Source organism: Ictidomys tridecemlineatus, unplaced genomic scaffold (genome assembly GCF_052094955.1).
Source record: "Ictidomys tridecemlineatus isolate mIctTri1 unplaced genomic scaffold, mIctTri1.hap1 Scaffold_50, whole genome shotgun sequence".
In the NCBI taxonomy this organism is placed as follows: Eukaryota; Metazoa; Chordata; class Mammalia; order Rodentia; family Sciuridae; genus Ictidomys; species Ictidomys tridecemlineatus.
In genome coordinates this window covers 582,961-610,216 of record NW_027523264.1, presented here as the reverse complement: position 1 = coordinate 610,216, position 27,256 = coordinate 582,961, and the positions used below count along the sequence as shown (strand labels likewise).

Sequence of the window (27,256 nt, the reverse complement as noted above, 5' to 3'; positions counted from 1 at the left end):
GTTCATGGGCACACGGCACCCACAGCAGCAGCTCTCAGTTCTGGCTACCTTTTTACAAGGAAGAGGGAGGCATGATGCCTCAGGGAAGCCTAGGGAGTGCTGAAGGTGCTTTGGGTGGAGGGGAAGGCCTCGCTCCACTGGACCCCCACACTTGCTCCCCACTCCTTCTGTAAAGTCCCTTGCTCCTCGGCTGCTACACCACACACCTCAAAGACCTGCAAACTCACACTGAACTACTTCCTCAGCCTGGTTTAAAGAGCCCAAGCTGCACTACCAGCCTCGCCAACCCTGGCCTGGGGGTTCCCCTGGGAACTTTGGGCTCATTCTTAAATCTAGACCATTGCTCATAGACCCTCCACTCCTGAGGCAGCCTCCCCTTCCCTCATGTACCCCTCCCTCAAGGCCATATTGTTTCTCCTTGTGCTAGTCCCACCTCTCTGCAGGGCACAGTCCTCCTTCTTTTCTAGCTCCTTTGCTTCCTAAACCAGGCTTTCTGTCCAGCAGATTCCCAGTACCAGGTGCAGTAGCATCACAGTGAGTGCTCCAGGAAGACCTTCAGAGCTGGTGCTCTCTCCCCAGAAACACTGCAGGCAGATGGCGCTGGCTCCAGAGGGCACTCTAGAGGCAGCTGTAGTTAACGGTGGTCATTGCTGGCTGGCAGGACTGCCTTGGAGCCATAAGGGACATGACATCAGATCATTCAGCCAGGAACGGAGGCAGAAAGAGCCCCAGGGTTCCCAGGAAGCAGATGATGATAAAGAGCCAGAGGAAGATCCTGTCGATGACCATGGCAACACACTTCCAGTCTTCTCTCACCTGCGGGAGAAATGGTCTCACGATGACAGAGGCCAGGCCTCAAGAAGTGTTCCTCTCATGCTCAGCCCCTGTAGGGACAACCACAGGGCACCAGCAACTGCCCCCTGAGACCCAAGGGGAAGCTAAGGCTGGCACAGGTGCAGAGATGGGGTGGAGGGAGAACCAGAGCTGGCCCAAGCCCCATACCACCCTCTCCTGTGTCCCACCTATCTCACCCTCCACACTGCCGGGGCTCAGCAGGTTTCAGGCAAAGGGACTAGAGGAACACAGAGAGGTGCTGGAACCATCTAAGGAGATGGACTCCCAGTGGCTGCAGTGATTTCAGTGCAGAGAAGGTAGTGGGTGGGGTATAGGTGTGACTCAGGGCAGGTTAGGGGGTGGGTGGGCTTTGTGCAGCTTGGACTCCCAGCCCAGGCCAGGGATGGATGCCTAGCTGCTCCCAAATTAATGATTAATTTTCTCATTCACTCATCAAGGCTATCCAGTGATCCTTTCCAGCCTTTCACCCTTCCCTAAGTTGATAATAGAATGCTGATGCTGAGCGCTAGATAAGGCAGAGGCTTCAGAGAGGCCCAGCCTCATACAACCAAGAATCTGCAGGGTTTGTGGTTGACTCATGAGCTTCACAGAGGGCCTCATGAGCAAAGAGGAGAGGGGACCATCTAGCATAAAAGAGGAAGGCCACTGCCACAGGGGGCTGGCCCACCAGGCTCTCCTAATGCCCCCTCCACCTCCCATCCCTGCCAACTTTTGTAGGTAGTGGCATAAGCATGGCACTGCAGAGTCCACATCTAAGCATGCCCTTCTCTGCTCGCTGTCTCCCAGTTAGGCTGAGCAGGGACATTCTTGACCTACTGCCATCAAGTGTCCCAAGAGCCAGCTAAATATTCTCTCTCAATTGATTCCAGACTCTTTGGAGCCATGAATGAGTGAGGCCAGCCCTCAGGGAGGGGACCAGGTTGGTCTAGCTACCACCTTGAGGTGGGAGGGTTCCCTGGTAAGCTGGTAGGGTCACCCAGGGGAGGCCCTCACCCAGATCTCACTCACCTCCTCAGACCGCAGGTGGTCAGCAATATAGTGCACACCTTCCAGGGCTTTCTGTATGCAAGGCAACAGCAACATCTCAGGCTCCCCAGAGGGAGCCTCGGCCCTGGGCCCTGAGGCCTGTGGCTTCAGGCGTCTGCAGCCATAGATAATACCCATGGAGGGGGCTGGGCGGCCTGCACACACCCATCTGCCTTTCTCCTCCTCCTCCTCCTCTGCCTCTTCTCTCTCCTCTGCGTCCATGTTTGTTTCCAACCAGTAACAAGAAGGGCCGAGTTTCAGGCCTGGGGAGTCGTGTGGCTCCAAAGGAGGTCGGCTCATCAGCAGCCACTGGGGCACACGTCCCAGCAGGGCCACCCGCACCCAGCGGGGCATGCTGTGGGTGCTGGGGGAGCTGTGGTGCACGTTGAGCACGAAGACGGTGATGACGATGGAGAGGGTGACGAAGATCATAGTGAAGAGCAGGTACTCGGCAGTCAGCGAGAGCAGCACAGAAATGCACAACGTGATCTTCTTGCCTCAGTCGGAGGGCAGGTAGAAGTCCAGCATGGTGAGGCAGGAGATGAGCAGGCAGGGGATGATGTGATTGATGGTGTAGAAGAGCAGCAGCCGGCGGAGGACAAAGGCGTAGGTGACGTCAGGGTAGATCTTGGTGCAGCAGTCATACTTCTTGCTGTTGTAGGTGCCTGTGGTATTGATGATGGCCCACTCGCCACTCTCCAAGTAGTCTTCAGGCTCCAGGTCGATCTTGGCCTTGTCATAGGTCCATTAGCCAGACATCATCTTACAGTTCTGCTGGTCGAAGGGCAAGAAGGTGACGTCGATGCTGCAGGAGCTCTTGTAAATGGGGGGGGGCACCCAGTGCACAGTGCCCGTGGAGAAGAGGTGCGCTGTGGTCATGTGGGTCACCGCAAACTCCCCATCTGCACTGCGGAGAGGGGTCGGCAGCCGAGGCTGAAGAACAGGGTCAAGGCTGGCGAACCAGGTACCTGGGTGAGTGGTGGCAGGGTAGAGAGGTAATGGTAGGTATGGCTTGCAGGCTCGGGAAGACCAGGCCCACTGCCCCTGTTCCTAGCCTCTCCTTGGAGGCCACCGTTCACGGGGAGGGGAAGGGGCGTGGAGGACGTGGCTGGGTCCTGGCATGGGGTGGGGGTGGGGGTGTGCCACCTGATCCAAACCTGCTGGTGGGCCGTGATTACCCCAGGACTGCAGGGCCTATCAGGGACTCCTTCCCCCAGACCCCTCCCCACCAACTGGGCTCTCTTGGGCAGGAGCACTTCATGGGGAGTCTTCAGCAGAGTTTTAATTTTGAAGGTTTGAAGGTCACAGTTCAAGGCCACCCTCAGCAACTTAAGCAATTTAGTGAGACCCTGTCTCAAAGTTAAAAATAAAAATGGCTGTGGATGTGGCTCTGTTGTGAGGCACTCCTGGGTTCAATCCCTAGTACAAAAAAAAGAGTTTCATATATAGGTAACTGCTTCTTTTCTGCACTGTCCATTACAATCACTAATAGACAATTGTGGCTATTCTGAATTGAAGTGAAGGTGAAATATCAATAATTTTCACATTGATTGCATGTTCAAATGACATTATTGTTATATTAAATGAAACAAAATATGTTAAAATATTAATGTTAGCCCCAATTTAAAATGATGTGCCCTACATGCCATTTCTGTGAGAAAACATATCTCGAAGCTTTATAATTTTTATTTTCTTACTACAATGAGACCACATTATAACTCCTCTCCTGAGTAGTTCTTTAAAATAAGAAATCTATACTTTAGTATTTGGATAGGCATGAGAGCATATAGTTCTTCTTAGAGCATATAGTCCAACTCAGAGAGAATAGTGTATTAATTTCAATATCTACCTTTATCAGGTTTGTTACTTTGAGGAAGTAGATAATTATGTAAATTTCAGTTTCTTTGTATACAAAATTGGGATATACACTTTCATAAATTTATTTTTAGAATTAGTGAGATATTGTGTATCAAGCATAAAGTATTTATTAGGTATGTAACATAAACCTAATATTGTTATTCTAATTTTGACACTCATTGAACTCCAGAATTAGAAATGTGATTCTCTGATACTTTGGACATATAAATTGCGTGATTACTACTGAAATGTCATATAAGTCAGATGGGATTAGTACACAGTAGAAAACAATTTTGAAGTCACCACATTCTCTATACTCAGTTTTTTCAAATTTTTTAAATTTTGGTTTTCTTCAGTCAGATTAATAATGATTTGACTTGCCCAGAATTTAGGTGAGTCTGAATTGCAAGACATTAAAAAAGTAATTGATGTAAACATGGATGACCTTTTATGAGGTGGAACTTAGTAGAAGGGATTTAAGTCATTGGAGGCACACCCTTAAAGGGAATATTGAGACTCAGGGACCTTACTTCCATTTTGCTTCCTGGCAAGCATTTGTGACAGTTTTGCTCTCCATGTGGTTCCTTCCATGGTGTACTGCCTCATAACAGGACCAAAGGTAACAGGGTCAGGCAAACATGGATTTAAACCTATGTAACATGAGCCTTTATAAACATCCTAATACAATCATGATATGGATGCTTATCTTGATAATCCATCATATCATCAGGCAAAGGATATATATGGAACTTAAAATCAGGCATTTCCATTGTTAAAATTTTTCCTTAGTCAGATGTGTCAGTGTTCTTGTTGTTAAATCGGGAATAGAGGCACTCTTCAACTTAGGAATTTAAAAATATTTTCATAATTTGTAACATATTTAAGTACAAGTCAAATTTACCTCAACCTAGATCTCTACAAGGGGGAATTCAGTGCCATTTTCTGGTTTGATGGCATTTTGGATTAACAGTAAAATAGATTTAAGAGAGTTAACTTTGTTATAAGTAGGCAATTTGCTTAATATCTTCCTTGGTATCTGGTTGTGAGACTATGAAACAAGATAAATAAAAAGCCCATATCAAGTGGATTATATAGTACAGTAGTTATTAGATGATTGAAAATAAGAGATACCTAGGGTGGTAAAGATCTCGGTATAAAAGTACATTGCTGGCTTTACATTAATTATTTATACAGTTTTATGCTTTTCCCACCACTGGATTACAAGCATTTTGAGACTGAGTCCTGTATATACTATTGCATCAATGGGTAAAGTATTCCAAATTTATATAAATATACCTGTCCCCCCCAAAATTATATAACTAAAGTGATTAAATAAAGCCCAAACTCTTGAATAACTTATTTCCAATAGACATCAAATATTACTCTGAATACATTTTCTCTTTTAAAGAATTGGCAGTGTCAATTGATTCAGATATAAATCCAGAATCTAGTTGGTTAATTAAAGAAAAAAGCATGGTGAACTGTGAGTGAACTTTGTAATAGTAGCAGATCTCATTAGGTACAGGAGCTGCAGAATGGGTATGTAACTCAGTTCAAATCCATCACTGATATGGTAAAATCATTGAAATGGCTCAAGTATTGGCACTCTGAAGTTCAAGTAGAGTAGATGATATTAATAACCTATGAGGACTACCTTTTGTCTTTCTGTCCTATTGACATACTTATGTCATGAATTGTCTTGACCTTCAACCTTCATTGTTTTAGCATTATAATTGAGAAATGTACTAACTAGGGTTTAGATCCCACATTTGATCACATCAAATGTTACCCAAACTTGATAAACTTTTATTGAGAAACTTTTGTTTATTTTTTTGAATTTCCTTGACTTCCCTAAAGATTTTGATTGAATAGTTTGAAATAGAGCCTTGGCATTTTTATTTTTCAATCTTATTGACTTTCACACAGGAACATAGGAGTGTCCTTCTGAATTCTGTGGTTGGGGTGTGTGTGTGTGTGTGTGTGTGTGTGTGTGTGTGTGTGTGTGTATGTCTAAGTAAAAACTGAATTTTCAGAAACTCGGTATGATGACCTTCTTTTGTTGCTTGTTTTTAGTACTAAGGATTGAACCCAGAGGTGCTTAACCAATGAACCACATCCCTAGCACTTTTTCTTTTTTTCTTTTTTCTGAGACAGGATCTTGCCAAGTTGCTTAAGGGCTCACTAAATTAATGAGGCTGACTTTTAACTTGTGATCCTCCTACCTCAGCCTCTAGGGAACTACTGGTATTTACAGGCATGTGCCTCCATGCCTGGCTCATGATGACATTTTAAGTACAGGTAAGCAATGCTGTATCCTTTAAATGACACATATTTTCCATTATTCATTGTTACATGATTTGACTAAAAGCACTTGAGTGGTTTGAAGGGGCCATAGTGGTGAATGGCATGAGACAGAGATTTACTGGTATTCTAGCAAATAACAGCATGTTTATTTAATTATATTTACCAGTGAAAGTTCATACTTTGAAGTTTCAAATTGTAGAAGATCATTTATTCCCTAACCAGCTTCTGTTATCATTGCAGGTCTCCAATTTGATAAAAGTCCTACCTTTTCACTGTCGTATGCAACCAAGCCCATTCATTCTTATTTTAGGCAAAAAGTTCCCTTTCCTGATGTACCACGCACCTCTCCTAGTTTGAACTACCCCATTAATCAAGGGCCAGTTAGCTTAAGTTCCTCTCAGATGTTTTCACTGATAATGATTGTCCCAAAAGTTGTATAGCTTGTGTCACTCATATGAGGAATTAATATACTATGCTTATATATATAGTTAATATATAGTTACATAGTTTTTATGAGTGTTCTGACAGTCTAACCTGTAGCCTTGTGTGGGTGAGGGGCCATTGCCTACAATTATTCCTGTTCCTGGGATCAAACCTAGAGTCTTGATTCATGCCAAACAATTTGTTTCATCAGTTAAAAGTTAACAAGAGTTAAAAATAAGAATAACTTATTTTAAATTTAAAAAGATATGTAGGGAGGACTGATGTCTTTCACAAAGGTTTTACTTACCCATTCTTAGCAAGTGGACTTTTTATAATTTTCCTGTTATTGATCTTTCACCTGTTTCTTAGAATATAGACATTGTTGGGTATTGTTCTGTCATGGTTCCTGAAGATTGTGCCCTCTGATTTACCTGTAGGAGAATCAACTAAGTGCTTATAGTTTTTTCCATTCATATCATTTTGTTCCTTTTGTTTTTTTGGTCATACTGCTGGTCCAAATTCTTTTATCAACTTTGAAATTCTTCCTATTTTCTAAAGCTATAATTAGAGTAGTTTTAGAATACTGGTTAGAAATATAGGCTATGGATACATGCTACCTCATTTTAAATTTTAGCTGTTTTTTCCTTTTCCAAGATAAAAAAGCTAGTTCTCAAATACTTCTGTGCTTCAGTTTCCGTTTGTATAAAATGTGGATAACAGATTATCTCATAGTATTGTAATATATATATATATTAGATATATAGATATATATAGAGAGAGTATATATTTAATATGGAGATATATCTCCATATAAAATTAATGTATTATTTTACAAATTCTTTAGTCTTTGTATCACTCAATTTAACTTTCATAATGTTTTGCAAGTTAGAGGTTTGTAATCATTTACCTCTATTAGATTGCAGATTTCTTGAAGGGAAGGGCTGCTTTATTAATTTTAATGGATTTTACATAATAAAGGATTCAGTTAATACTGTATCAAGTAGGAAGGTGTAAAATGCCATGCTCAGCGTGTCCAAACTAGCAGGTTTCAGCAAGGGGCAAAGGGGAATGAGAAAAATTAAAAACTCACACACAGACATATGTTTTTGAAGATAAAGCTGGTGTCAGGTGGAGTGCTGTTCTCTGATGGAGAAGCAGGACTAAAGAATTATGCCATCATTTTTATTTATATATGCCCCATCGTCAGGTTAAAGACTATACAAGCAATTTTCTTTGTACACATATATTTATAGGGCATATTCTGTGACTGCTTGTCGTTGCTGTTTTCCTGTTTTGTGGTTGAATTATTTACTTAATACTGACTAGCAGGCACTTTCTATATAACTTCCTAATATATATTGGACACATTTGGTGGTTTGTCTTTTGATTACAAACATGATCCATTTGATTTTTCCCCTTCTAACAGACATTTAATTTTCAAGTGGCCAATTTTATCTTTCTAGATTTTCTGGTCTTGATATCCTGTCCTTCTCCATCCCATTGAATTTTGGAGAAACTGCCTAGCAATTTTTGTACATTTGTTTTATGGAAGATGTTCTACACTTGCAATGAGTATTGATATCACTGTATTTTGAACTTTGTCAATCCCTTTTTTTTTTTTTTTTTTTTGAGGGTGGCATCAGGCATTGAACTCCAGGGCACTTGACCACTGAGACATCCCCAGCACTATTTTGTGTTTTTTTTTTTAGAGATAAGTTGCTTAGTGCCTAGATTTTGCTGAGGATGTTTTGAAATAGAGATCTCCCTTCCTCAGCCTCCCAAGCCCCTTGGATTACAGGTGTGCACAACCACACCTGGCTTTGCCAATCCTTTATTGGTTGATGTAATAGTTTCTTTTAGTGTGTGTGTTGGGTGGCTGAGGATTCAAAAAATGCCTCATCTATGCTATGAAAATGTTCTATCACTGAGCAACATCCTCATCCTAATTTAGGGTTCTTGTCTACTTTTTAATTCTCACTTTTCAACTGGTCTCCAGTTAGCTGGTCATTTGTATTCCCTCCCCCTATTTGTAAATTTGATACTAGGAATTGAACCCAGGGCCACTTAATCACTGAGCCACACCCCAGCCCTTTTTATATTTTATTTAGAAACAGGGCCTCGCTAAGTTGTTGACTTTAGCTTTGAACTTGTGATCCTCTTGCTTCAGCCTCCCCTGCTGCTAGGATAACAGGCATGCCACTGTGCCCAGTTTGATTTATCCCATCTTTATACTCTGTCCTACATAGAAGGAAGCCATGAAGACCCCAATTTGCAGGTTTTTTTTTTTTTGATGTCTCAAGAGAAAAACCTTCCTGGGTGTGCCATTCACTTTCTACTGCCAGAGTCACTAACCTTTGTCTCCTCATCCCACTTGCTTGCAGGATTCTCCAGGATTTGAAGAACAAAGAGCAAGTATCCACAGACAGGAGCTCTAATTCATCTTAAGAGAAGGCAGTGAAGGAAAACTTGAACTCTGCAAGGCTGATCATGCAAGCCCATGTGATATAGGTGTCCAAACCCCTGGATAACCAGGGGTTCTGCCTATGGCTGCTGTGCTTGTAGTCTTATCACCAGTCCAGGCCTCTGGACTGTCATGGGAGATTTCTGCATTGTGCACTCCTGCATGGCTTTCCACCTACAAGCCTATGCAGCCCCTTGCATTTACATATAGTTGCCCTCAAGTGGATATCTCTGGACCTGGTGTCCATATCAAGGGCTTTCAGTTTGTTCTCGTGGTGCCTCCAGCTATAATCCTTGGATGGCAAGCCAGCACCCATCTAGCTTCCTCTCCACCATATGTCCTTATGCCTCGCCCACCTACTATGTTGCCCCTCCCACTCTGGCCAGAGATTTTTCCTCTCACTGTCCCCCAGTAAGATACCAGACCAGAGCCATCCCACACCCTAGGGCGCTAGAAGAGGCCCTTCTAGAGGGGCTGGCTACCATAGAGCTGCAGAGTACCTCTGTGATAAAGGCCCTGCTCCACTTCAGCATTTCAGCACCGCCCAATATCCAGCCATGAACTCTGCCCTCTGACCCCTTCCCCTGTTGAAGACACTCAGTTCAGTCCCCACTACCCCAAATTTCCCTGCAGGCCACCCTGTAGGGCCCACCGCTGTGTCTTTAAGCACTAATCAGTGCCCCAGAACCAAACACCACCCTTTAGTCCTGTGGAGTACAATGAGGTGGGCTCTGCTTGGATTTTTGTGTTTGACCTCAAATTTTTAATATTTTGTTGGTACCAAATTGAACCCAGGGCTGATAAACCACTGAGCCACATTCCCAGCCCTTTTTTTATTCTTTATTTTGATTCAGGGTTTCATTGAGTTGCTCAGGTCCTTGATAAGTTGCTGGGGTTGGCCTCCAACTTGTGATCTTCCTGCCTCAGACACATGAGTTTCTGTGGTTAAAGGCATGTACCACTGCACCTGTTTCTCTTTGCTTTTTACATGGCATCTTTTGATCAACAGTTTGAAATTTCATATAAATCTAATGTATCATATTTTTGCTTCATACTTTATAAGGCCTCTGTAATAGCTTTGTCTACCTTGAGGTATGGACATATTCTCACATGTTTTCTTGAACCTTTATTATACAAGTTTTTATATTTATATCTATGATTAAACTCTACTCCAATAAAAACTCAGTGGTGTCTTTTGCAGAATTTGACTGATTTTTTTCCATGTCCTGGGTATTGAATCCAGAGAATTACATGTATGTACTACCACATCTAGAATTTGAAGAGTTTTCACTAAAAGTAAAATGGAAGAACAAAATGTCACAATATTCAAGACAGTTTTAAAGAAAATGAAAAGGCAGCCTCCTTTTGCTGATATTGAGATTTATTATAGAGATTTTGTAATGGATATGATGTATTATTAGTGCAGGATTCCTAAGTAGCCAAAGGAACAAATAGAGCCCCCCCCAAACAGACCCTTGCATACATAGAATCTTTTTGCACCACTCAGGTTGTCAAAAAAGAATTATCAATCAGTGGAGAAGGAACAGACTTTAATAAATATACCTGAGAAAACTGGTAAAACATAGCAACATTTCCAAAATAAGAAAAAAAAATTACAATTCTGTCTCATATAATATACTAAAATTTCCTCAAGATGTTTTACAGGATACCTAAGCAATCAAAGGCTGAAGATGTCACCTATTCTGAAGCCTATCATATCCTCTTGGTAGAGAGAGGTGGAATCAAAGGTACTGTGCAAAGTGTAGGTATAACTCATCTGCTGCACAAGATGCCACCATGAAGGAAAGGAGGCACAACTCAGTGAAGCAGTGAGGGACAGAGGTGCTATTCTTCATTCTGTCACAATTGAGTTCTTCTTGGAGCAGTTACTGATGTCTTGCAACCATTTTCCAATGAACCTTATGTCTTGTATGCTATCTCTGGGTATTTTCTTTGGCTCACTTTCACCTACCCACTGTTTTGTGACAAATGGATTGTGGAATTGACAGCAGCATTGCCATGAACATCTGTTGAGTGTTTCTTCTGTTAGACACATGCAAAGTTTCAGACTGGAGATATATCCTGAGCCACTGGGGTTAAAGGCATGCACCGTGGCATCCAGAATATTGTTACCTTTTGCCTTACTTGATTTTCATTGTCTTTTGATTTAGAAAGGTTTACAATGTCTCCCTATTCTTTTAAAGAATATTTATACTTTTTAAGGAATGCTTGCTTATCTTCAGATCAGAAATTCATGCCCATTATTTTCTTGTTAAACTTTAGTGGTTTTTTTTGCAGAGGGTAGTGTCCCAGGGATAGAACTCAGAGGCACGCAGCCACTGAGCCATATCCCCAGCCCTATTTTGTATTTTATTTAGAGACAGGGTCTTACTGAGTTGCTTATTGCCTCATTATTTCTGATGCTGGCTTTGAACTCATTAAGTTTTTGTCTCAACCTCCCCAGCTGCTGGGATTACAGGAACACTGTACCCCACACCCAACTTATTTTCTTTTTTGCTTTTAACACTTGCTTTGACATTGTTACTTTAAATAGTAGTTATACAATTAATTTATTACCCTAAACAGGACACTTCTAAGAATAAAAGTGGGTGATAATGACAATTATATAGAACAACAGGTATAAAATAGGACTATCTTAAGCAAACCAGATGTACACTCATTTGATACCTAGAGTTCTATGTACACTAACAAATGATATGAATCAAATTTCATAGGCAGGATCATATCTTCTCTGGTAAATAACCCTGGCCTTTGCTCTGCATCTCCATTCTTCAGGGGGAGGAAAAATGGCTATATATAAATAAAATGGGAATCTCATTTAATTGTTATGCATAGTTTAAATGGAATATAAAATTGAAGACATAATTAAAGAAAGATGGAAGTAATGCAGAAACTATTTTGGAATAAGGGTTAGGACTTAGGATAATAAGAAGTGAGAATTATATTCCAATACCTGTAACAGTGTGAGCAAAAGTTAGGACCAGTTTAACAGTTATAGATTATTGGACTAGAGAAAACAAGCTGCTTGGTAATGACATAGGAAAAACCTAGGATCTTAAACATAATTGTGTCAATGTTTGCTCTTTAATTTGTAGGTGACAGGTAACCAGTGAGTTTCTGAGTACTGCACAAGCTTGCCTGAAGCTCCTGTGTAAAATTGAAATGCACTGTGTCAAGGGTATTAATTGGAAAGTTGAGAAATTGGAAGTATGGAGGGCACTTAGTGTTTTACAGTACTTAAGGGGAGAATAAATGTGGTTCTAGCAATAGACTTTCTATAGATATTCAGCAGTAGGAATATCAGGGGAAAGGAGATGAGGGCAAGAGTCTCCATGTCTGATAATGTGGAGGGCTGTATCTAGACAGATATGTAGTAAGCTTTTCCAGTTCCAACGTATCCATGATGGATGTACTAACCATAATTAATTAACATGAATAGAGCATACTTCCAGACCTACAATACTGATCTGTGTCTTTTTTTAAGAATCTAATTCAAGAAGGACCTTCCTCTAACAAATTTTCTACTGACAGAAACATGTTTTTACTTATATTTGTGTAGTAATTATAGAAATATTGTGAGGGAAAAAGCCAGGGACCCTTATGGCTTTGTTATCCACTAAGTAGGCTAGTATGGTGCCAGGTGTACAGTAAGTGATTGCATATGGGTACACAATAAATTACCTTGAAAAACAACCTCTCAAACATGAGGCCATATGCACATCAAAGCTTACTGCCTAGAATTAGGATGTGGAGAGTGGAAGTCTTGGAGATAACCAGTTCTGGGACCAGGAACATAGCCATTAGGTCCATTGAACATATCAAGAGAGTTCCTGAAAATGGGCCCAGCACAAGTTATCCAATAAAAAAAAGAGTTTGAGGGATTTGGAATGATTCCTTCTAAAGAGGCTCTATAAATGATGGCATGAGTCACTCTGGACAGGTGTGACAAGCTGAGCTGAACTGAATTGTGACAAGCTTGAGTTATAAAGGGGAATGACAAGAAAAAATTCAGTGTTGGATGAGTATTATCAGAGAGGAATGAAATTTTTATCTCTATGTTAAGAGAGAAACAATTTGTGGCATTAAAAAGTAATATATGTTTTTCCCTTTTCTTCTGACAATCATCCTTGACTCCTAAAACTGCTCCACAGATTCTCCCTCAATGACCTGCAATACAGAAACAGATCCTGGACTCTCTTCTTGGTTTTCACTTTTCTACTCTTTGTGATTCACCAATCCTCTACCATCTTATTACCATTCAAATCATGGCAAAGAAACTTACATCAATATGCATTTAAGTAATTGTTTTTGGCTGTCACTTTCTGTGGAGAAATAATGCCCTTGTGAAACACAGGGTGCTGATCTTCCTGCAGATGCCCAAGGTTGCAAAATCACCATCACTGTTCCACCTACCCTCCCACAGAAAACCTTTCTCTGCTGTGGTTTAATAGACACTTTCCTATCTGCAATTGTATCTGGCATAATCTGCATTTCTTAAGCACTACAAACCACCCTTGTGGTGAAAAGTAGGTATTAGACTGACGAGTTTTCCAGGATCCAACCCCTCCCACATTCTCTCTCACACTCACCTCTCTCCTAATCAAAAGAAATGAGTGTGTATATACTATGATTTGGCACCTCCTCATAATTATTCAGAAACATGGCTGTTTTGGAAGTAGGGTGGGAAGCCAGAAAAATCTTCCTTGTCATAGTACGAGAGGAGAATAGAGAGGAGATGGGTGACTGTTCATCTCCCGCTCCCCAAACAGTGGGAGTTCACTGTGTAATATTAGTTTTCTTATTTTATGTCAACAAAACAGGAAACACATACATACAGTAGGTTGAACTGTACATCTGATTGCCACAAATGCATCAAACATTGAGCCTGGAAGATGGAAAATTACTTAACAAATTTTACACACAATGTTGAGAAAAGTAGAAACTAAATACCTAAGTACACAAAATAAAAGTGTATGTGGGAAGGAAAGTCAAGTGCTGCCACTTGGGTCTTCAAAATGTGTCAGAATATTCTTTAGAATAAAAAATTGATAGTTTTCACAGAGGAGAAAAAGTAAGAAAATATGAACCTGAACTTTGATGGGGTTGGGGAAAGCACTGGGGGATGAGCATTCTGAATCTCAGCTGGTAGCATAAATGGGTATGATATTCTCTTGGAAAAAACAATGCTTTGCAGGAATGGGGAATTAGAACAGTAACTAAAATAGGTATGGTTATTGCTAATTCATGCATACATAGGACATGCTAAATCATATTAAGTGTTTGTTTTTTGACTAGAAATTCCATTTCTAAGGAAAACGTTGGGAAAACAGTAATAGCCCTAACTTTATCAATATTATTCACAATCAGAGATATTGGGGGCAACCCAAGTATCCAACTGTATGAGACTGGATAAACTGGTGGACATATATTTGATTATATAGATTGTATAGCAAAGGGAATATTGAAAAGATCACAGGTAGATGAATTCTACAAAATCCACAACTGTCCCTTCTAGTTTACATGGTTCGTCTTCTGTTTCTTTATCTGTAAAATGCATATGAGAAAAAGTCTTGCCTAATAAGGTCATAGAGGTATCTAATGAAGACTGTATCACTGTGGCTAGGACATGGTTGATATTTCTTGAATGGGAGCTGCTATAAAGAGCTATGAAATACCAAATGTTAAAACAGAAGGGAGAAAGCCAAATGCTATTGTATGGTGAAACAACATAGTATTCCCTTCCTCTATCCTTCCTCTACTGGTCTTCTGTTTATTAATTTATTAGTTTTCAAACTGGTGTTTTATAGATGTACATAAAGTTGAAATTCACTGTTGTATATTCATATATAAATATAATTCAGTCCATTTCATTCCACAATGCCTCCCTTTCTCTATCCCTCCTCCTTCCTCTGACAATCTTTTTCCACTCCACTGATGGCCCATCCACTATCACAGGCTTTCCTCTGCTTTGATCAGCCTATTTCACTCTAGCTTCCCCTTTTGAGAGAAGCATTCAACCTTTCACCTTATGAATCTAGTTGTTTTCCATTTCCATCCATTTATCAGCAAGTGCCACAAAAAGCAGCTGGTGTGGTGACCTTCGTGTGGGCCTCATGTGGCAAGTCAGTATGAAGCCTGCCGCCCTTCCTGTGACAGGACCTGGAATAGCAGAGAGCAACGTGGGCAATGGTGTTGCCTGAGGCGTTGGGCTCCCCGGGAATGTTGTCTGCTTCTGGGTGGTGGTGGCCATGCATATACTGGGTGAGACATAGCACAGGCTGTGGTAGGACAGGGCTGGGGAGAGGGAAATGCATGCTTTTCAGCAGGAACAGGTGGAATGGAGCACCTGAGGCGACACACCTAGTCCTGACACTCCCTCTCTTTCTCAGAGCCCACAGCCAGCCTGTGTCCCAAAGCCATATTAGTGGTCCTTAATGAGGAGGCTGTGCCTGAGCCTGAGGGTTAGTGGACTACCCAAACCCCAGCACCCCTCCATTGAGTGAGGTGTGAGGAAGCCCAAGCCCTGATTGCTCAGACATCAAGTCTTTCTGTCCCCTGGGCCGGGTCTTCCACAGAATTTGGCCCCAAACTCATGATTCGGCCTGCTAGAGACCTAGAAGTTGTGCCTTCTAGAGCAATGGCATGCTTTATGAATGACAGTGCTCTTGTTAGAACATCATCATGATCACATATGCTATGCTTTTGATGTAGAAAACAAGTCCACATTCATTGTAAGACTTTTCCAAATAGAAATAAGATTAAGGGATAAAGATGTTTTTCTAATGTTACCAGGGATTGACCCTAGGGGCACTTAACCACTGAGCCATATCCCCAGCCATTTTTTTATTTTGAGTCAGGGTCTTGCTAAGCTGCTTAATGCCTCACTAAATTGCTTAGACTGATGTTGAATTTGAATCCTACTGCCTCAGCCTCCTGAGCCACTGAAATTACAGGTATGGATCACTGTCTAGCTAAGAAAAAAATTCTTTTCAACCATCAACTCTTGGTGGATTCCTTCCACTATTTTTATCATAGGTGTGTATACATGTGCAGATGAAGAAGTGCTGGACTTTATTTTCCTTTTATGAAAATTGGAATTTCATGATCTACATCCCCTTTTTACTCCTAGGGGCATGTTTCATGTGTCCCTCTGAATCCTGAAACAATGGGTAGCCCTATATACTTGTTTTTTTTTTCCTACACATGCTTATGAAGAAGTTGAATTTATGAACTTAGTAAGAGATTAACGTTTACAAATAATAAAATAGAACAAGTAGATGGCATAGTGTAGCACCAATCATTTAAAACTGTCTTTTTTCTGGAAGTTTCCATTTAATATTTTCAGGCCACAGGTAACCATGGGATTCAAAAGTTAGGCTAAGGGAGAACAACTATATGCATTACAGTTTCCTTCCTGGAATTTTCACATGAGGTCATATTCAGAAGACAGCACACTTCTCAGCCCTGTGATCAAATCATAAGTAGTGGCCAACCTCTTGCCTCCCATGACCCCCTCTATATGTTCTCTTCTTTCCAAATCACACTGGGACAAGTGTACCATCTGCTTTCACCATGTTGCCAGCACCTGTCTTGACTCCTGTGGCCACTCACACTTCTGCAGCTCTTGCACCCAGTGGATCTTCAGAGACACTGCTATGTGTCCTGTGTGTCACTCAGATGAAGGCAACAGCCACACTGTGATCACCAAGATCTGGGGATAGCTCATAAGAGAGGCTCCCAGGTTAGCAGACTGGATCTATTTCTGCAGAGGAAGCAGATGCAGCCATGCCTTCATCATGGCCAAAGGTTATGGAGCCTGGCCAGCAGCAAGTAGGACAGAGGGAAGAAGGGGGCTGGTGGTCATTGTACTACTCTTTCTCCAGTGGAAGTTTGAACTGGGGCCATTGTAGCAATGAGAAACCTTTCTGCCCATACCAGGATAGACCCCTCTTGCTTTGGTGTGTATAGAGGAATTAGCCTGATTTCTCATTTTACAGCCATGGTTGTTAAATCTGTCCTGCACAACTAGGGTGTTGAAGACCTGGAGCAGAGAGACATGTCAGTGGAACTTACTGGGTCATCTACCTCAACTCCCCCAAAGTGATCTGTGGTTATCTCTCTGGGTGCTTTTGAGGTTGTGATGAGATTATATGACATAGATGATTCCTCATTTGACCATGTGCTGTAGTTATGATTTGCTTAACAATTCTGAAATACCACAATAAAGTATGTCTTCTATGACTTTTTTGATAATGACTATGTTCTTTTTTTTTCTCAGTGGCAAGAGTTCAAGTTCTAGATTTGTCAGGATGCCAGGGCATTTGGTGACCTGCCAAGCCCTCCCTGGACCACCTTGACTGCATGGGCTCAAGGCACCTAGGCCCATGTGTTGGCTCTACTGAGCTGAGCATGTATAGTGGATGGTCAAATAGCCACAGCCCACAAGTCTCAGCCAGACATAATCTAGCAATCGTGAGTTTTGGTACACTGCCTGGAAGCTCTGGCCCTAGCAGGGCAGGAGTAACCTGTGAGCCACTTCAGCAGGTGAGTATCAGGTGAAACCACATCTATGACTTTGCTCTTGTTCTTTTCTCTGCGACTGCCTCTAAAGGGTCATTTCCTAGGTAAGGGGGCTATAAAATAGGAGAATAAAACTTATTATGCTCAAAAATTATAATGATGGACACCACTATCATTGGCTTCTCTGCCACCCCATCACCAGCTGGAGAGTCAGGATGTTGAGATGGGTAACATCAGAGTATCCTGCACTCTGAAGTAGGATTTCTCTCTGCCACCCATGGTGTTCTAACCTTGAGGACATGACTTGCCCTTTATGAGCTTCAATTTATCTGTAAAGTGGAAATAAGATAATATTCTTGCTGTTAAATTTCAATGAACTATGCAACTTTGATCTTCAAAGTGCTCAAAATATGGCATCTCCCAAGAGAAGGGCCTAGAGAACAAGCCAGGCACCAGGGTTTAAGGTGAGTCCTGGCTTCCCACTGGCTTTTTCCAAGGGTACCCATCCCACCCCAATTTGGAGTAATTCATAAAGTTGTGTGTATGTGTGTGTGTGTGTGTGTGTGTGTGTGTATATGTGTGTGTGTGTGTGTGTATGTGTGTGTGTGTGTGTGTGTGTGTGTGTGTGAGAGAGAGAGAGAGAGAGAGAGAGAGAGAGAGAGAGAGAGAGAGAGAGAGAGACAGTTTATGCTGGGTATCAAGATCTACAGTAGTGTCCTGGATTCAATCCCCATTATCCAAAAAAAGAAAGTAAATAAAAGGAAAGGAAAGACAAAGAAAGAAAAAACTCCAGGGGTAGAAACAAAAGATTGAGGTATAAACTCATTAGAAAGCTCCATCCCCCAAAATATTGTCTGTAACTGGGCTCTATAACACACACCTGTAATCACAACTTGGGAGGAGGATCACAAGTTCAAGATGAGCCTTAGCAACTTAGCAAGGCCTTAAGCAACTTAGTGAGATCCAGTCTCAATTTCAAATATGACCGAGGATGTTGTTCAGTGGTAATTACCCTGGGTTCAATCGCCAGTACTAAGGAGATTGGTACAGTTCCCTGATAAAACATTATTAACAGTATGTTGTTATTCAGCCCAACTTGGAGCTCTCTACATGGAAAATCCCCACACCTAGGACATTATTAATCCTATTTGGGGCTCTCTGCATGGAAAATTCCTATCTCCAGGATGTTTGTGAATCTCAATAAGCTTCAATTGCTTAACATCACAGCTGTCTAAATACACTGATACCAGCTGGAGCAAACAAAGTGCTGGCCATGAATTTAAACAGATGATTAAGGAGGTAAGATATTGAGAGCCAAAGTGGAGTCAGAATAGCCCCTGGCATTTTGCCAGAAGTAATGGTTTAGAGGCGAGCCATTAAGATGATGCTGGATTGATTCTATTGTATATTAGACCTTTACTGTCCGGTAATAGGATGGCTCTTGCTGTGTCCAGCACCGGCTACTTTGGAGTTCCTGTTGAGTTCTCACCATTCTGAGAGTGAATGCACGCTCAGCCCGGGGGGAGGGAGTTCTGGTTGGTGTGGTGTGTCCTGGAAGAAGGCCTCATGGGTGGCATACATGGGAGTTCGGAAATAAAGTTTGTTCCTGCTTGAGTGGCTCCTGATTTGTGCCCAGCCAGACTGCAGCAGTAAGATATTCAAATAATACTTTGAAAATTCTAATATATTTCTAGGGATCCAAAAATCTATGATATGCTCAAGAAAGACCAAGGAAGGTTCCCAATCTCTTGCTGACTTTGAAGCCATATATAGGCAGGAAGTAAGTACCAAAAAAGGGTTGTAAACTGCCAGGTGACTGAAGGTACACTCCTTGACAATGGGTCAAAGTTTGCTAGGTAAAGGGGCTTAGGAAATCTTTGTCCAAGCATTATGAATCACTAACTGCAACTTTTCTGTTTCTTTATATGTTTTATGCTTTAAAAATTTACTTTTTAGCAACATTATTTGGTAATTCTGAAAAGTAAAAATTCTGTCCTCCAAGGTTTGTTGTTGTTGTTGCTGTTTGTTTTAGTGACATTCCTGGGATGATTCTGTAGTCTGCATTTCCTGTAACATGCAGCCAACTGAAATCTTTCTTCAGTTAGTGACACTTTAGGGAATTCTGACCAATAACAAAGAGGACTGGAGTCTTCATATCCAAGAGGGGATCATCCACATCCTATAAGGGGTATAGGGTTAGATCTGCCCAGTTCACAATCACGCAGAACTGACCCAGCATGTACGAGGATGTGTTCCTGATGGCCCTGTCACCACTGTCAATGATCCCTGCTGCCAGCTTCACCTTACTCTTACCCCCCGGGGGCCATACACAGTGAACAGAGGAAACCCAAGGCAGACAACGGCAGTGATATATTCCATGATTGACACCTTTGGACAATGGCACAGTCTGTCTGCAGGAAGGTGACTTCAGTGTACCTCAGCTTACCCAGTGTCCAGGGGATTGGCAGACCCACCAGCCATTCCCTCCTCCCCTTCCTCTGTCCTAACACAAGGTGTGCTATCCCATGAGAGCTACAATGAAGGTAAGTCAGGTCCTCAGATGGCACATGATGGGAGGTTTCTCACTTCAACTTTGTCAGCCTGCTAGGCTGAGACATCATCACTTTTCTCCACCAAGAGTTCATAAAATGGTAAAGGCATTGCCTTTCTCCCTTAAGTAGAATAGAACCTCTCTGCTCCAGACATCCCAGATTTTGTGGTACAGTTGCTGATTTCACGTCCCTGGGAGCAGGAGTCAGGTGGATGTGTTCTTCCTCTCTGGGCTCTAGGTGTCTACTCCACTAGACTGGACAGCACTGGGGCTCTGGACATGTCAGGGGCACTTATGCAAACTAGTGGACACACAATGTAAAACAAAGGAAAAACTCCTCAATATCTTATAAAGGGACAGAATATGAACATGACATGAAATTCTAGAGCTATTGATTTGTGCCTATGAGATTTATTTTTTCAGTTGGGCAAATTAAATGGTACTCACATGTGGGAAAAAAAAGTAATTCAGGAGTTGTTTTTTATTTTTGTTTTATTTTTTGAAATGCTGATTGATGTACATAAATAAAATATAATATATTGGAATTTCCTTCAAATTAACCTGAGTGAGAAAGGAAGCAGGAAGGGGAAAGATGAAGCAAGCCTACCATGAGTTGGTTATAGCTAAAGTTGGGCAAGGGGCCCTGTGGTGTACTTACTAGCTTTTCTCACTTTGGGTCCTGCTGAAAATTTTCCATAATAAAGTGAAAAAAAAAACACTAAAGTTTGTTTTCTACAGTTTAAAAGGCAATCATCAGGTAAGCATCTAGCACTGGGCTTGAAACACAAGTCAAGACCTTGATGGCCATCATAAGCAAGCAGTACTGCCCCCCAAGACACCTCCAAATAAGACAGAAACCACTTACCTGACAGGCCACCAAAGCTCCCATGTTCCAGCCAATTAAAATGATGGGTTTGTGTGGGAAATTGCGGTGAATCTTCACAGGAAGGGAAAGAAGACAGTCAGAAGGAGGCTGCAGTCAGGAATAAACACCCCAGCACACTGGGTGTACCAGGGTCACCCGGGGTGTGCCAGGGTTGCCCAAGATAGGGTCATTCTCACCTCCAAAACTTTGCTCCTCACTGCCCTAATCATATGCTCAAGGCACTGCAGAAACCCCACTCCACTGCCATTTTTTGGCAGATGGGTGGCAACAGGGATGACCTAAAGGAAGGAAGGGTGCCATGCCAAAGTGCTAGGTTCAAATCTCTCCATTCTACTTAACCTACTCTGAATCCTTCAACCTTGCAGCAAGTGGTATCTGAACACCAATTAAGAGTCACGGGATGCTCTACATTTCAAGTTCATCCATTTTTACACCCTCCTGTGTTTCTTCTCTTCCATCTTCCTAGATCTTATTCCCATGTGGAGACGTCCTCTTGCCCCCAACAAACCTTGCCTAAGCAGCACAGCTGAGATTACCAGACGTGGTGGTGGTGTGAGGTGGGGAATGCAGAGTTAGAGGGGCCTGAGGAGGTGATAAGAATCAGAGGAGAGCCAGGGAGTTTCCTCTGCAAAGAGAAAATCCCACCTGGTGAGTGAGAGTCTCACCCACAACTATCAGGAGTGGCTTTTATGGCTGCTTACCCAACCCATGACCCATTGCTTACAGAACTATGTTAGGCACTAATAAACAAGTGGTTAAGGGAAAAGGTTACACCTTCCTCCAGCCAGGGCTACTAGGCTACGAGTCATAACATCTCACTGCCACACTTAAGCCTGAGCCCCTCAACTCACTGGCTTGTCATGAGGAAGCACCCCTGCAGCAGGGTCCCAGGGCCTTTTCAGCAGCAGCAACCAGACCTCAGTTCCTTTGGCCCCAGTCTTTGTGTTGGGTGACACAAGCATGTGGTCAATCAAGGTTGGGATCTAGAAAGACAAAGTCTGAGATGCCTCAGTGTGTAGCAAAGGTACAAATAAGTGGCTGCATGAAAAGTAAGCCCCCAGCATGCAAGAACAGTGTGTATGCTCCTTTTGAAATCAATCTGGTGAAATGCATCTGGATCCTAAGTTCATCCCCATCTCTGTACCAAACGATTTCACTAGAGAACCTTCTAAAAGGAATTATATCAATCCAGGTATGGTGGAACACACCTGTATTCCCAGCACCTTGAGAGGTAGAGGCAGAAGGATTGTGAGTTCAAACCAGCCTCAGCAAATGAGTGAGGCCCTAAGTAACTGAGCAAGGAGAACCTGCCTCAAAAATTTAAAAAGGCTCGATGTGGCTCAGTGGTTAAGTGTTCCTTGGATCAATTCCTGGTTCCAAAACAAGAAATTATATCAAAAATAATTTATACCCAGTGACATATTATCTGTTAATAACAACCAAAATACATAAACAATCTAAAGGTATATGTTAGGGAGCAGTTAAATAATTTATCCACTTGACTGAATATCTAGGATTCTTTTCTTTTTTTTTTGTACCATTGATTGAACTCAGGGATGCATAAAGACAGAGACACATCACCAATTTTTATTTTCTATTTTTATATGGTCTTACTGAAGTTGCTTGAAGCCTCAATAGTTGCTTGAGACTGGCTTTGAACTTACAATCCTCCTGTTTCAGCCTCCCAAACTGCTGGGATTACATGTGTGTACCACCATGCCCAGCATGGTTTAATTTCAAATACATACTAGACAATATATAACCCACAGAAATAATTAGCACCAGGCATGGTGGCCATGCTGTCATCACAGTGATGTGAAGGATGATAAGCTTGAGGCCAGCCTGAGCTGTGAGACTCAGTCTCAAAATGTAAATAAATAAAATGCAGGTCAGTGATACAGCATCCTTTGGTTCAATCCCTAGTCCTGAGAGATAGAGAGAGACAGAACAGGCAGAGAAAGCAAAGAACAAAAGGATTTTGCTAAAATTCTACATGTAAGACAAAATATATACAGCACTATATAAAAGGCTGTATGATGATATGAACATGCCAAATGTTCATAGAATTCCTGTGGAAATATGCATGACTTTTTCCTTATGAATTTCTGCATTTTCTAAAATTTCTAGTGACTATTTGCTGAAAAGTAAATATATATAATTTTTAAAAATTGCTTTTTCTGGGCTGGTATTTTGGCTCAGTGGCATATCACTTGCCTTGCACATATGAGGCCCTTGTTTCAATCCTTAGGACTCCATAAAAACAAATAAACAAAATAAAGAAATTGTATCCTCATATAAATAAGAAAATTTAAATAAACCCTGCATTTTCTTCTAAAGTACAGTCTTCAAGTGTGGCTTGTTAATGAAGCCTACTATTATGTTCTAAAAACATATCCAACAATAGTGTATATATCATGACTTATACCATATCCTGTTCTTTTCCTGTCCACCAAAGATGTGACCTCACAGATGTATAAATATGAGTTTCAAATACACTGATGCTTACACTCCAAAGGAGTATCTGTGTGAATTCCAAACTGCCCACAGAGGTCAAAGTGATCTCAGAGAAAGGAAAAGGTTTTTACATGTTAGAGATCCTTTTCAGGAAGAAAGAAAAAAGTTTTTTAAAGATTGGAGAATGAAAAGTATCAAGGTCTGATGGAGGTTGTTAGACTTCAGAGGGAGCAGGAAAATAAAATCCAGTAATGACATAAGCCAGGGGCTGTCAGGTCATGAGTCCTCTGGATTTTAGGCCCTGCACCTCATTATGGAGATGGCACAAATACATTACACCAGATCAAATGTAAAAGCAAGACATTGTCTCCTATTTTTATTAGCATACCTGCTAGCCATGCCCTCCAAACTGACCACGTAAAGACTTTACCCAACCCCATGTCTGAATGCATCACAGGGACTGGTGGCCCCCAGCATAGGGCAGACACCAACCATAGCCTTCCCTTCCCTTTCAGTGTCTGCAAAGCATCCATGTAGGCAGCCAGCATGGGCAGACTCAAGGTCTCTACCAGGGTCGTGTGCAGCCACTGGATCATCTTGGTGTCCCAACTCTCACTGGCCAGGGCCTGCCGCACCCGCCTTGCACACTTGTCTACAGCTACATGATGCAGCACTGGCTCATTACAAGCCTGAAAAATACAAGAAGAAGGAACAAGAGTTCCACATAGTTAGCAAATAGGAGGTAGGTAGAAATCAGTCAGTCATAGAGGCCTGAACTAGGAAGAGCCCACATTGGCAGATTTCTGATTTCTTACCCCTTCGTTGGCCAAGCAGGCAAGTTGGTCAGACTGCAGGGCTTTGAGGTTCTTGTTGAATAGTGTGTTCTGGGCCACTGTCCAGTCAGTCCTAAAGGGAATATCTGAGAAATTAAGGACATACCCTAGGGACAATCCTCATGTATGCACAACATTTAAGGAAAACTCTGTAATCTTTTTTGATCCCCTTCTGAAAGAGTATAACTTGACACAAGATTCTGTTCCCAATCCTGGCAATGAATCATCTCAGCACACATTTGTATATTCTCACCTAAAAGTCAATACCAGTCAATGATGAAGTCTTTTAGTGCTACCAAAGCTAATTATTTATCTAATAGCTAAAATACTCCAGCAAATGAAGATAGGGTACCAGCGTATAGAGAAATTTGAATTGCATAGGTTGTACATTTCACAAAACCTGAAACAGCAAAGCATTTGAGTATACCAAAACCTTAGATTATGGTAAAACTTCTACTTAAACTAGCTTTAAAAAGAAAAATATGACAGATATGTGACTATTCTCCCGGTCTCAATTCTACCCTACAATAATTTCTCTCCCTTTTCCATGCTTCTTAATTTTTCCTCTATGCCACAAAATTAGTAAACTTATGTCCTATATAAGTTAACATTTTGTTATCCCAGTATATGACACCACCATACACATGACCATCTGCTTACTGAAAACTTTTTCTGTCCTCCAAATCAGCAGTAAACTGAAATCAGGAATCTACCCTACAGTTCTTAACCCCACATCAATGCAACCAGACAGAATTGTGGATCCTGTTAACCTGCCCATCAACCCACCCCTGGCAACCTGAATTAGGTACTCTAATTCAGACTAAGAAGCCTCCTAAAGATATGAAAACAAAGGCAATAGAAGAAAACCAATCAGAGCCAGGTACAGTGGTGCACACCTGTAATCCCACCAGCTCAGGAAGCTGAGATAGAAGGATTGTGAGTTCAAAGCCAGCCTCAGCAATAGTGAGGCACTAAACAACTTTTGACAACATATTTCTAAATAAAAAAATAACAATAGGTCTGGAAATGTGGCTTAGTGGTCAAATTCAATTCCCAGGATTAAAACAAAACAAAACAAAACAAAACAAAAACCCACAAAAATACCAACTCAGTAATACCTGTTTACTGACTCTCCCTGTCATTAGGAAAAAAACTACTCAATATTTTTTTTAAATATAAGTGATTACAAGGCCCAAATAAGATTTATATCAAGGTAGTGTTTCTTATCAGTAAAAATAAAGTCAAAAAATAGGGCTGAGATAACCACTAGCAAGGTAGAAAATAGTAATCAATCTACCTAGCCATATACCTATTTCAGATTCAGGTCTTTCTAAGAATGAAATAAGAAAACATCTAAAAAACATAGAAGACAAAAAGGAAGATAAATGTAGCTATATGAAAATTTCAAACCTCTGTAAAAGGGAAAAAGAATTATAAAGTTAAAACATAGTGGGAAAATGCAACTGCATTGAAATAAGAAAGATACTCCAGAGCTGGATGTTGTGGCAACACACTTGTAATCCCAGCAGCTAGAGAGGATGAGGCAAGAGGATCATGAGTTCAAAGCTAGCCACAGTAATGGTGATGTGTCAAGCATCTCCCTAAATAAAATACAAAATGGGGCTGGGGATATGACTCAGTGCTTTACTGCCCCTGAGTTCAATCCCTAGTACCAAAAAAAGTAAGAAACAAAGATACTCCAGAGGCCAATGTGATGACACCTGTACTCCCAGCATTAGGGAGGCTGAGTGAGTCATGAGGATCTAAAGATCAAAGTCAGCCTTAGCAACATAGAAAGACCTGTCACAAATAAAAAACAATGGCCCTGCTTAGGGGTGTTAAAACTCCAGAAAATTAATACAATAAGAAGTAAAAGCATTTGGGCTGGGGCCATAGCTCAGTGACAGAGCACTTGCCTAGCATGTGTGGGGTACCAGGTTTTTCCTTAGCACAACATAACAAAAAACAAATAAAAATAAAGTCATGCTGTCAATCTACAATTACAAAAATTCTTTTAAATAGAGTGAAGTATTAAGCTGGGTGTGGTGGTTCATGCCTGTAATTCCAGTTGCTTGGGAGGCTGAGGCAAAAGGATTGTGAGTTCAAAGCCAGCTTCATCAAAAGCGAAATGCTAAGCAGCCATTTTTTTTTCAAACAGTCTGGCAGTTTCTCAGAAATTAAGTACAGAGTTCATATACATATGATCCAGCAATTCCATTCCTAGGTACTTTACACATACATTCACACAAAAACTTGTACACAGGGCCTGCTGAGGTAGCTCAGTAGAGCACTTGGCTAGCATGCACAAGGCCCTGGTTTCAATCCCCAGCAAACACACACACACACACACACACACACACACACACACTTGTACACAAATGTTCACAGCATCATTTTCATTACAGCCAAAGCAGAAACAACCTAAATGCCCATCAGTGATCAGTGGACAAATAAAATATGGATTATCTAATCAATGGAATGTCAGTCAACAGAAAGGAGTGATGTAACATGGACTAATAAGCATGACCCTTGGAAACATTCCACCAAGCACAAGCCAAATCACCCACCATGGAAAACATGCAGTTCATAATCCCATATACTCAAGTCCGAAAGAGGCAAATCTATGTCAAAGAGTGCACTGGTGGCTCCCAGGGACCAGTGAAGTCAGGAGGAATGGTGATTAAATGATAATAGGAATAGAGTTTCTTATTGAGGTGATGAAATAGTTCATCAAACTCACTAGGGTGTTGGGGGCATAACTCTGAATTTACACTGGCAGTATACATAAGCTGGTGAATTACAGGATGTGTAAATAAACTTCAATAAAGTTGTTATATAAAAGGGAAATGTTTGCTAAACAAAAGAAAAATGGAGGAATGCTGATTCTGTTGGAAGCAGGGGCAGGGAAACAAAACTAGCCAGCAAATCCAGGAAAATGAATGTAAATATCCCTCAAAACCAGAGATTGCATAACTTTGTTTGTATATTTGTTTGTTTGAGAATAGGGAGGATTATACCTGAGAGCTCATGCCTGCTGGGACATACTCTAGTACTGAGTTGTACTC

At 41.5% G+C, this 27,256-nt stretch overlaps 1 pseudogene; it reads right to left on the bottom strand.

Annotated features, from left to right (window-relative positions):
* Window positions 1-419: 419 nt before the first annotated feature.
* Window positions 420-2,784, bottom strand: LOC144373812 (neuronal acetylcholine receptor subunit alpha-2-like; annotated as a pseudogene).
* Window positions 2,785-27,256: the final 24,472 nt, after the last annotated feature.